We start from the raw sequence: 12,254 nt of genomic DNA on the forward strand, positions 1-12,254 counted from the left end.
TGACTGGTTTGATCTTGCAGTCCAAGAGATTATCAAGAGTCTTCTCCAGCACCACAAATTGAAAGCATCAGTCCTTTGGTACTCAGTCTTCTTTAGGGTCCAATTCTCACATCTCCACATGACTACTAGAAAAACCATAGCTTTGACTATACAGATTTTTATTGGCAAAGTGATGTCTCTGCGTTCAAATATGCTATCTGGGTTTGTCATAGCTTTCCTTCCAAGGAGCAAGAGTCTTTTAATTTCATGGCTGCAGTCATTGACTGCAGTGATTCTGGAGCCCAAGAATCTGTCACTGTTTCTACTTTTCCCCCTATATTTGCCATGAAGTGATGGGACAAGATGCCATGATCTTAGTTTTCTGAATGTTGAATTTCAAGCCAGCTTTTTCACCCTCATCAAGAGGTTCTTTAGGTCCTTTTAACTTTCTGCCATTAGAGTGGTATCATCTGCATATATGAGGGTGTTGATATGTCTCCTGGCAATCTTGTTTCACCTTGTGATTCATCCAGCCAGGCATTTCATATGATGTACTCTGCATATAAATTAGGTAAGCACAGAGACCATATACGGCCTTGTCATACTCCTTTCCCAATTTGGAACCACTCAGTTGTTTCAAGTCCAGTTCTAACTTGCTTCTTAACCCACATACAGGTTTCTCAGGAGTCACGTAAGGTGATCTAGTACTCCCATCTCTTGAAGAATTTTCCAGTTTGCTGTGATCCACACAGTCAAAGGCTTTAGCAGAGTCAATGAAGCAGAAGAAGATGTTTTTCTACAACTCACTTGCTTTCTCCATGATCCAACAAATGTTGGCTGTTGGGGGCCAGAGTGAGGTACTCCACCCGTGGCAAAGGTCATGAGGAAGGAGGCTCAACATACGCAAAGGCGGGATCGAGCCTCAGGAGTCCCCCTGGAAATCCTCGAACATCTACCCCCATAACCAGAGCCTGCCTACTTTACTATTTTGTGCTCTCACCTACACCTCTGACTTTACGGGGGGCTGTCCCCCACCACCTCTTTCAGAGAAGGAGTTAACCTAGAGCTCCAGTTAATAAAAATTCCTGGGCGTGACAAGAGTGTTTTAACCTACAAACTCCTCTGAAGGTTCTCTGGCCTGCCTGACAGGCTCGTCCGGCCATATGTGATTGCTCACAGCCTCCCAACCATGAGAAGCACGAGATGCTTTAAACCCTTTAAAAACAAGTTCTTTAGAGAAGTTAGAAAACTATTAGTATAAGTATAGTGGGCTGATTAGAAATTGTATTGATGAAGGGTTTTTTATTTGTTGAGCCAATGTTTGTTGCTAAGTCTCCACATCCCCTGCCCTTACACACATTAATGAATATATAGAAGAAATAAGTATTAACCTTTGATATTAATCATGTTAGACCTTAGGCTAAGTAAATTCTTTCCTTAACTAAAACCCACTACACCCTCACCCTATAGGAATGTAACTTTATTTGGGTGGTGTCTGTTTTAAGAATAATCACCCCTGGAGAAATAAGTGTCCTGGTTGACTGATCGCTGTCACAAGGAGAGGGTCATAAATTGTCAGCAGGCCCCCTGGCCAGAAGATGATGTAACACCCCTAAGACCTCTGTATACATTTGTATGAAGCACCTGACTTTGATAAAAGTCAGGACTGCTGACCCCGTGTGACTTTTGCATAACATCTCAGTGTATAAAAGTAGACCATGGAAAATAAAGAATTGGGATCAGTTCCTCGAAAGACTGGTCTCCTCATGTCTCTCTCTCTCTCTCTCTCTGGCTGAGTCTCCATCTGGAGCGCGGAACCCGCCATGCTTACTAATTATGCCTGGGCTTCTAAGATCCGACCGGGGAGGCCTCAGTGTCTCCTCTCCTTCAGGAGAATAGAAGGACACCTGCGGCCTACGTAAGTGGTGCAAGCTTCTCATCTTGAAGTTTTATTGGTCTCCCTCGTAAAGCAAGCTACTCAGCCTCTTTTCTCCACTGAGTTTTCCTACTGAGCTATCCTCATTCTATTACTCTTTACATCTCTAATTAATATCTAATTGAAGCTATTGTATCCTGATCCTCGACAACGCCGTCCCCGCTTTGAACACCCTGGATCATCTGGGGCTGGACCCCGGCAGTTGGCAATTTGATCCCTGGTTCCTCTGCCTCTTCAAAACCCAGCTTGTAAATCTGAAGTTCACAGTTCACATAGTGCTGAAGCCTAGCTTAAAGAATTTTGAGGACACCCTTGCTAGTGTGTGAAATGAGTGCAAATGTACAGTAGTTTGAACATTCTTTGGCATTGTCCTTCTTTGGGATTAGAATTGACCTTTTCCAGTCCTGTGGCCACTGCTGAGTTTTCCAAATTTGCTAACATATTGAGTACAGCACTTTCACAGCATCATCTTTTAGGATTCGAAATAGCGCAACTGGAATTCCATCACCTCCACTAGCTTTGTTCACAGTAATGCTTCCTAAGGCTCACTTGACTTCGCATTCCAGAATGTTTGGCTCTAGGTGAGTGATCACACCATCCTAATTATCTGGGTCATGAAGATCTTTTTTTGTATAGTTCTTCTGTGTATTCTTGCCACTTCTTAATATCTTCTGTTTCTATTAGGTCCTGACTGTCTGTCCTTTATCGTGCCCGTGCCCTTCCTTGCATGAAATGCTCCCTTGATATCTCCAGTTTTCTTAAAGAGATTTCTAGTCTTTCCCATCCTATTATTTCCCTCTATTTCTTTGCATTGTTCATTTAAGAAGGCCTTATCTCTCCTTGCTGTTCTCTGGAACTCTGCATTAAGTGGGTATTTCTGCCTTTTTCCTTTGCCTGTTGCTTCTCTTCTTTCCTCAGCTATTTATAACACCTGCTCATTCAAGCACTTTGACTTCTTGTGTTTCCTTTTCATTTAAGATGGTTTTGGTCACTGCCTTTTGTACAATGGTACAAATCTCTGTCCATAGTTCTTCAGGCAATTTGTCTACCAGATCTAATCCCTTGAATCTATCCATCACCTCCACTGAATAATCATAAGGGATTTGATTTAGGTCATACCTGAATGGCCTAGTGGTTTTCCCCACTTTCTTCAATTTAAGTCTGAATTTGGCAATAAGGAGCTGATGATCTGAGCCACAGTCAGCTCCCAGTCTTGTTTTTGCTGTCTGTACAGAGATTCTCCATCTTCGAGTACAAAGAATATAATCAATCTGATTTCTGTACTGACTATTTGGTGATATTCATATGTAAAGTCATCTCTTGCAATGTTGGAAAAGGGTGTTTGCTGTGACCAATGTGTTTGCTTGACAAAACTCTGCTAGGCTTTGTGCTGCTTTATTTTGTACTCCAAGGCCAATCTTGCCTGTTGACTTCCTAATTTTGCATTTCAACCCCCCATGATGAAAAGGATATCTTTTTTTGGCGTTAGTAAAAAGGTGTTGTAGGTCTTCATAGAACCATTCAACATCATCTTCTTTGGCATTAGTGGTTGGTACACAGACTTGGATTACTGTGATGTTGTGTGGTTTGCCTTGGACAGAAACTGAGATCATTCTGTTGTTTTGGAGGTTGCACCCAAGTACTGTATTTTGGACTCTTGTTGACTATGATGGCTACTCCATCTCTTCTAAGGGATTCTTGCCCTCAGTGGTAGATATAATAGTCATCTCAATTAAATTTGCCCTATCCTGTCCATTTTAGTTCACTGACTCCTAAGATACTGACCTTCACTCTTGCCATCTCCTGCTTGACCACTTCCAATTTATCTTGGTTTATGGACCTAACATTCCAGGTTCCTATGCAATATGGTTCTTTACAGCATCAGACGTTACTTTCACCACCAGTCACATCCACAACTGAGCATCATTTCTGCTTTGACCCAGTCACTTTCTGGAGCTATTAGTAATTGCCCTCTGCTCTTCCCCACTACCATACCGGACACCTTCCGACATGGGGCGGGGGAGGGGGGCTCATCTTCTGGTATCATATCTTTTCGCCTTTTCATACTGTTCATGGGGGTCTCAAGGTAAGGATACTGCAGTGGGTTGCCATTTCCTCCTCTAGTGGACCACATTTTGTCAGAACTCTTCACTAAGACCCATCCATCTTGGGTGGGCCTGCACAGCATGGCTCATAACTTCATTGAGTTACACAAGCCCCTTCACCATGACAAGGCCATGATACATGAAAGGGGGTAGCATGACTTTTCCCGCTGTATTCTTTTTTTCCAAAATATTTTAGTTATTCTAAGTCCTGTGCATTTTCATGTAAATTTTTAAATAAGTCTGTCTGTGTCTATTAAAAACCATGCTGGGATTTTGATAAGATTTGCATTCAACCTATAAATCAATTCTGGGAAAACTGACATCTTTGCTGTGTTGAATCTTGCAATGCATGAACACAACCTTGATTTTAATTGTCCCCTACGGGATTCTTTGCCTCAGCTCCTGGGTTAAAACATCCCTGGGGCCCACATCTGCTGAAACTACCACAGCCTTTGGACCCAGAGCTGCCCTCCCTGGTCCTGGTCTCTGGCACAATCCCCTCTGATTACAGCTATGGCTACTAACTGTAACACTACAGGAAAAGCCAGAATTTGAACTTGAATTCTACAGCCATCACATGTCAGCTGAGGAACCACAGCCTTGATTTCCTTCGCTATGGGATAACAATACCTGCCTTGGAGCATCTCAATAGCTAGGTCTTGAAAAGAGACTCTTATTATCTCTCTAACACATGAGCCACCCACTTACCTAAGCTGGTGTGTAACTAGATTTTAGTATCTAAAATGCCAAACTGCAAGCAACCTTATTAGTAAAACTTCACCTATTACTTTGTCATTTCTATTTGTTGTGATCATTCTGGACCCTAGTATTATCTGTATTTTTATCCTAGTCATTGAAAAATAATAAAAAGAAGGCAAAGAGACATGGACAGAATGTGACGCACACTAGAGAAATCTGTTCTGCTGTAGGTCCTTTGGCTCAGTGAACAGAAAGACATTCTTGGAAATTAGGCAAAAGAGATGGATTTTAAAATAGGTTCCCTGGTGGCTCAGTTTGTAAAGAGACCACCTGCAATGCAGGAGACCTGGGTTCAATCCCTGAGTTGGGAAGACAACCTGGAGAAGGAAATGGCAATCCACTCCAGTATTCCAGGGAAAAACTATGGACAGAGGAGCCCGAATGGGCTATATAGTCCATGGGGTCACAAGAGTCAGACACAACTTGGTGACTCAACCATCACCACCATGGATTAAAAGGAAATCAAAGAATCATGTCTGGGAGCAATGGAAGCCAGCAGTGCCAAAATCAGGAACATGGCCGTCTTGTGGCTCTAACCACCATTTCTTTATCTATGTCACTCTACTCAAGATGTGAAGAACTAATGAAAGGTCCTTTTGGCTGAGCTCAGGCACTGTGACTGGCTCCTGGTTGGACCAGAAAGTAGGAGGAAGGATCTGGCTGATAAGCCCCTTCAGCATCTGTGACAGAAAGATTCCACTGAAGCTGCTCACAGTGGAGGGCAGGCTGTGCAGGCTGTGTCCCAGATGGAGTCACATGCTCTTGGGAGGGGATGTGAGCACTTATATACCACCAAGTGTCAAAAGTGTATGCTAATTTTTTTCATTTGATCATGATTCACTAATTAGCGGTGTCTGGCAATGACCATTCATCCAGAAAGAGATCCACCCAGTTGTGCAGGAATATAGGTCCACCTGCTCCACCAAGGATGTGTTAACAAATAGACAGTCTTGCTGAAATGCACGTGTGTGAAGCCTAGGACATTTCATGAATCTACTGGATTTACAGCCCTCATGTTGGAATTGAAGCTGCCAAGCTGATTGTATAGTGAACTCAAGTCTCTTAACCTCAGTGCTCAAATTTTCTCATTGACAAAAAAGAGATAATGGTTCTAATCTCACACTTCAGTGGGGTTTTTTAAATTACAAAGTACAACATACCTTATTTGTTACCTGTATGATAGTTATAACCCCAACTGCCTTTTTTATAAGCAGAGACCACCGGAGATCCCTCAATTTTGTTTCAATTTTTAAAATAAGATTGAGGCAACAAACCAGAGAGAGGAAATCCTGACAGACTGTTGAGTTATTCTGCAAGACAGAAAAAAAGAGAAATGGAAGACCTCCTGTCATTTGAAGAAATCTGGGAGGGAGCGGTGAGGAGCAGGGCAGGGAGAAAGGGAGGAAGGCCCAAGAGGTGGCAATGGCAATGACATCATGCTTTATGATGACACCCATCCCATGCACCCCCTGGAGACCCTCCCCAAAGGGCAGTTTCATGTTCCAGTGGGCACCCTACAGCACAATGGAAGTTGCAAGGAATGAGAACCCAAGTAGCAAAGAAAACCCATCCCACTTGGATCCCCACCCTATGACGCAATTTCAAGCTCCATGCACCATGGAATTTAGGGGCTAAAAACAAACACACAGGGACCTCCAGGGGCAAGCAAGCCTCCTGCACCTTCTGGATTACCTACATTGGCCTTCATATCAGAACAACAGAAAACTAAAATCCCTAGCCCTTGGGTGAGTTTTCTCAAGCAGAAAAAGGAAAAGAAAGGTTCTTTGTGCCTTTATTCCATCTTTGATCTTCCATCCATTCTCTAAGGGCACAAATGACTGTTTATAAATGTTTCCATACAAAAATTATACTATGAATAGCCATCATAGTCAACAAAAGAGTCCAAAATGCAGTATTTGGATGCAATCTCAAAAATGACAGAATGATCTCTGTTCGTTTCCAAGGCAAATCATTCAATATCATAGTAATCCAAGTCTATGCCCCAACCAGTAATGCTGAATAAGCTGAAGTTGAATAGTTCTATGAAGACCTACAAGACCTTTTAGAACACTCAAAAAAGATATTCTTTTCATTATAGGGGACTGGAACGCAAAAGTAAGAAGTCAAGAAACACCTGAAGTAACAGGCAAATTTGGCCTTGGAGTACAGAATGAAACAGGGCAAAGACTCAGAATTTTGCCAAGAGAACATACTGATCAGAGCAAACACCCTCTTCCAACAACATAAGAGAAGACTCTACACATGGACATCACCAGATGGTCAACACCAAAATCAGATTGATTATATTCTTTGCAGCCAAAGATGGAGAAGCTCTATACAGTCAACAAAAACGAGACCAGGAGCTGACTGTGGCTCAGATCATGAACTCCTTATTGCCAAATTCAGACTTAAATTGAAGAAAGTAGGGAAAACCACTAGACCATTCAGGTATGACCTAAATCAAATCCCTTATGATTATACAGTGGAAGTGAGAAATAGATTTAAGGGACTAGATCTGATAGAGTGCCTGAAGATCTATGGACGGAGGTTCGTGACAATGTACAGGAGACAGGGATCAAGACCATCCCCATGGAAAAGAAATGCAAAAAAGCAAAACGGCTCTCTGAGGAGGCCTTACAAATAGCTGTGAAAAGAAGAGAAGCAAAAAAACAAAGGAGAAAAGGAAAGATATACCCATTTGAATGCAGAGTTCCAAAGAATAGCAAGAAGAGATAAGAAAGCCTTCCACAATGATCAGTGTAAAGAAATAAAAGAAAACAATAGAATGGGAAAGACTAGAGATCTCTTCAAGAAAATTAGAGATACCAAGGGAACATTTCATGCAAAGATGGACCCTAATAAAGGACAGAAACGGTATGGACCTAATAGAAGCAGAAGATATTAAGAAGAGGTGGCAAGAATACACAGAAGAACTATACAAAAAAGATCTTCACAACCCAGATGATCACGATGGTGTGATCACTCACCTTGAGCCAGACATCCTGGAATGTGAAGTCAAGTGGGCCTTAGAAAGCATCACGATGAACAAAGCTAGTGGAGGTGATGGAGTTCCAGTTGAGCTATTTCAAATCCTAAAAGATGATGCTGTGAAAGTGTGGCACTCAATATGCCGGCAAATTTGGAAAATTCAGCAGTGGCCACAGGACTGGAAAAGGTCAGTTTTCATTCCAGTCCCAAAGAAAGGCAATGCCAAAGAATGCTCAAATTCCTGCACAACTGCACTCATCTCACACGCTAGTAAAGTAAGGCTCAAAATTCTCCAAGCCAGGCTTCAGCAATACATGAACCCATGGACTGCCAGATATTCAAGCTGGTTTTAGAAAAGGCAGAGGAACCAGAGATCAAATTGCCAACATCCGCTGGATCATCAAAAAAGCAAGAGAGTTCCAGAAAAACATCTATTTCTGTTTTATTGACTATGCCAAAGCCTTTGACTGTGTGGATCACAATAAACTGTGGAAAATTCTGAAAGAGATGGAAATACCAGAACACCTGACCTGCCTCCTGAGAAATCTGTATGCAGGTCAGGAAGCAACAGTTAGAACTGGACATGGAACAACAGACTGGTTCCAAATAGGAAAAGGAGTACATCAAGGATGTATATTGTCTCCCTGCTTATTTAACTTATATGCAGAATACATCATGAGAAACGCTGGGCTGGATGAAGCACAAACTGGAATCAAGATTGCCAGGAGAAATATCAATAACCTCAGATATGCAGATGACACCACCCTTTATGGCAGAAAGTGAAGAAGAACTAAAGAGCCTCTTGATGAAAGTAAAAGAGGAAAGTGAAAAAGTTGGCTTAAAGCTCAACATTCAGAAAACGAAGATCATGGCATCTGGTCCCATAACTTCATGGCAAATAGATGGGGAAACAGTGGAAACAGTAGCACACTTTATTTTGGGGGGCTGCAGAATCATTGCAGGTGGTGACTGCAGCCATGAAATTAAAAGACACTTGCTCCTTGGAAGAAAAGCTATGACCAAACTAGACAGCATATTAAAAATCAGAGACATTACTTTGTCAACAAAGGTCCATCTAGTCAAGGCTATGGTTTTTTCCAGTGGTCATGTATGGATGTGAGAGTTGGACTATAAAGAAAGCTGAGCACAGAAGAACTGATGCATTTGAACTGTGGTGTTGGAAAAGACTCTTGAGAGTCCCTTGGTCTGCAAGGAGATCCAACCAGTCCATCCTAAAGAAGATCAGTCCTGGGTGTTCATTGGAAGGACTGATGTTGAAGCTGAAACTCCAATCCTTTGTCCACCTGATATGAAGAACTAACTCATTGGAAAAGACCCTGATGCTGGGAAAGATTGAAGGCAGGAGGAGAAGGGGATGACAGAGGATGACATGGTTGGATGGCATCACCAACTCAACGGACATGAGTTTGGGTAAACTCCAGGAGTTGGTGATGGACAGGGAGGCCTGGCATTCACACTCTGTGGGGTTGCAAAGAGTTGGACACGACTGAGCAACCGAACTGAACTGATACATGTTTCCATATAAAAATCACTCTCCAGGCCTTTTTGTTTGTAGTGGGTGTGGTGGTTTCCTGCTGCATGCAGACTTTCACATGGAAGCCTTCTTCTTTTGAACCAAAAGTATGGAAAACCAGCACCCTTTGATGGCCATGTGCTACAATCCTTTGTCTGTGGGCTCTTTGGTCACATACTTTGCAGGGTACACAATCCGTCACAGACATGAGTAGGGTGTGCCTGCCATGTGGAAGGCCTCTAGCCCATTTCCACAGGAGGTGCCTAACCACAGCCTATGTAGAACATGAGTCTGTCCTCCAGCATGTGGCCCTCCCATTCCAGCCATGGCCAAGGCTGCAGACCGAACACCAAAGCAGCCAAATCCCAGCCTCTGGGGTGGACACGGGCAAAAAGACAAGCTAGACCCATTGGGCTCTCTTCCTTGGGAGTTTGAAATGGGATGTGGGTAGGACAATGCAGAAAGTGTAGGTCAAGGTAGGGCATGAGATAGCTCTAGAGGCCCTGAGGAATCATGACCAAACCAGAATGAGGAGAAACCAAGCCAACAGTAGGAGAAGGAAGCAGACAGAAGAAAATCAGTTGCTTCATATTTGCCCATCTGTTCTGAGCACAAGCCACACCTTCACCTACCTCCTCCAATTCTCTCTTCCTCCTCCCATCTCCTCCCTTCTGCACATAAACACACCAAAGTGCAATGGTTACAGCTGCCTTTATGGCTGATGGAAATGCATGGTTCCAATTCCCTGGTTTCTCCCACTCCAGAACGAGATCATAAAGACATGCTGACCATCTCGTCACATGCAGGCATAATGACACCAAGACCTTTCCTTGTGGTCTCAAAATACCCAGACAGAACACCTGAACACTTAAGTTTTCCACCATGGCACTCTCCCCACTGTAGAATCTATCTCTAGCCTCAGAGGAAGAGAGCCTGGGTCTTGCAAACCTCCCAGGATGCCAACACTCAGCCATCACCAGCTAAAGAAGAAAGAAGGTCGGCACAGTGTGGGCGCGAGGCAATGCTTCCTTTGCTGTTCATTCAGGCTGTCAGTTCCGTAGTGGGTTTGTGAAGAAGGGAAACAGAAAAGGATGTGGAAGTAATGTCACTGTTGGCCACGATATATATGTGTGTGGGGGGGAAACAGAGCTGAACGTATTTTCAGGATGTGGAAAGTAGATATGGCTCAACCAAAGAATTTATAGCTGTCGCTGGCACCCCCAAGACCATAAAACTGTGCACAGAAGCTACTTTTAGGCTTTGAGGATCAAAGAACTAGATTCAAAACATAGATAATAGAGTAACAACTGCTGCTCAACAGGGAGCAGGAGATAAAAATAATTTGCTACACTTCGCTGGATCCCACCCCCATACCTTTAACACAGCAATCCCAGGTACTTAATTTATTAGAGTGTGCGCAGGCATCACAGATGAGAGAAAATTCTATCAGTGATGGAAGAAACAGGAGACAGAAGATCGTCAGCCAGCAGTTAAACAAGAGTAAGGTTTCAGAAGCCAACGAAGGTACAGCAGGAGGAAAGGAATTCCTAGGAAAGCAGGTCTCCTTGCCTTAGGTCAGTAAAAGCCATCTACATAAAGAAATCCATATCTCATTTTTTAAATTACTTGAAAATAGGCTATTGCTTCAATTAAGAGACTGAATTAATTTCCTAGAATTAATTTGTTTTCTGGGTTTGAAGTCAGTCATGAATGACACAGACCAAAAGGTACACCCAGACACTCCCTCTCCCAACCCATCTTTTAAACAACAGATCTCCCTCCAGCGACCATTAAAAGGCACCCTAGAGCTATACAGTAGCTATCAAGAATGAAATGTTAAAGCTGGCAGAATGAAAGCTGGCTAAAGGTGACATACCCTCGTCCCTCCGTGCTGACCCAAAGGAAGTGCTGGCTGTAGGAGACACCTCTGTTGCGATGCCTGTGGACTTGCGCAGCAGCACTTTAATGAAGAAATAGAAAGGACTGGACACACAGGCTCACTCCCCCACCACCACTCCTTCCTAAAGTCTCCTCTTTGCCCCTCACAATCGTCAGGGACAAACAGGCTGGGAGTGTTGATGGTAGACAGATGGAAAAAACACTTCATCTTATAGACTCAGTGAGAGCTTTTGATTCAAAGTAAAGAGTAACTACTGTTTGAAGTCCCAGCCATAAAAAATTAATAATAATTTAAATAGTCACTTTCCCCCAAAGTCGTCTTCTCCAATCCCGCAAGTTGTAACGTACTAAAGGAATACTTTCATTTATGCGTCCAAATACGTGATTCAGGGTGAGATTTCGTGTGATATAGCCACAGGGAACTTTCTGGAAGAAAAAGGCAGTCTCCTAATGGGATATATAAACTGCTTTAAGGTTTTAAGATTTGGCAGAGCATACTGTGCTTTCGCTGCACATAAGCCAGAAATGGCAGAGAAAAGAATTGGGTTTTCTAGGCACTGCAACAGAGAAGGCAATGGCACCCCACTCCAGTACTCTTGCCTGGAAAATCCCATGGACGGAGGAGCCTGGTGGGCTGCAGTCCATGGGGTCGCTAAGAGTCGGACAGGACTGAGAGACTTCACTTTCACTTTTCACTTTCATGCGTTGGAGAAGGAAATGGCAACCCACTCCAGTGTTCTTGCCTGGAGAGTCCCAGTGACGGCGGAGCCTGGTGGCCTGCCGTCTATGGGGTCGCACAGAGTCGGACACGACTGAAGTGACTTAGCAGCAGTAGCAGCAGGCACTGCAAAAGGACTTGCCTAGTGTTTCAGTAGGTTCACAGAACACAGCAAGCCGGACAGGCAGTGTCCTCAACACAAAGCAACACAGAGCCCTGAGCTTCCAGCTGGCAAGGGGACCCCGCAGAGAAAATAGGATGCTTTTCAATTAGCTGGCATCTCACCAATGGGGCCTGGAGAAGGCAATGGCACCCCACTCCAGTACTCTTGCCTGG

This window comes from Bos javanicus, chromosome 22 (genome assembly GCF_032452875.1).
Source record: "Bos javanicus breed banteng chromosome 22, ARS-OSU_banteng_1.0, whole genome shotgun sequence".
NCBI lineage: Eukaryota > Metazoa > Chordata > Mammalia > Artiodactyla > Bovidae > Bos > Bos javanicus.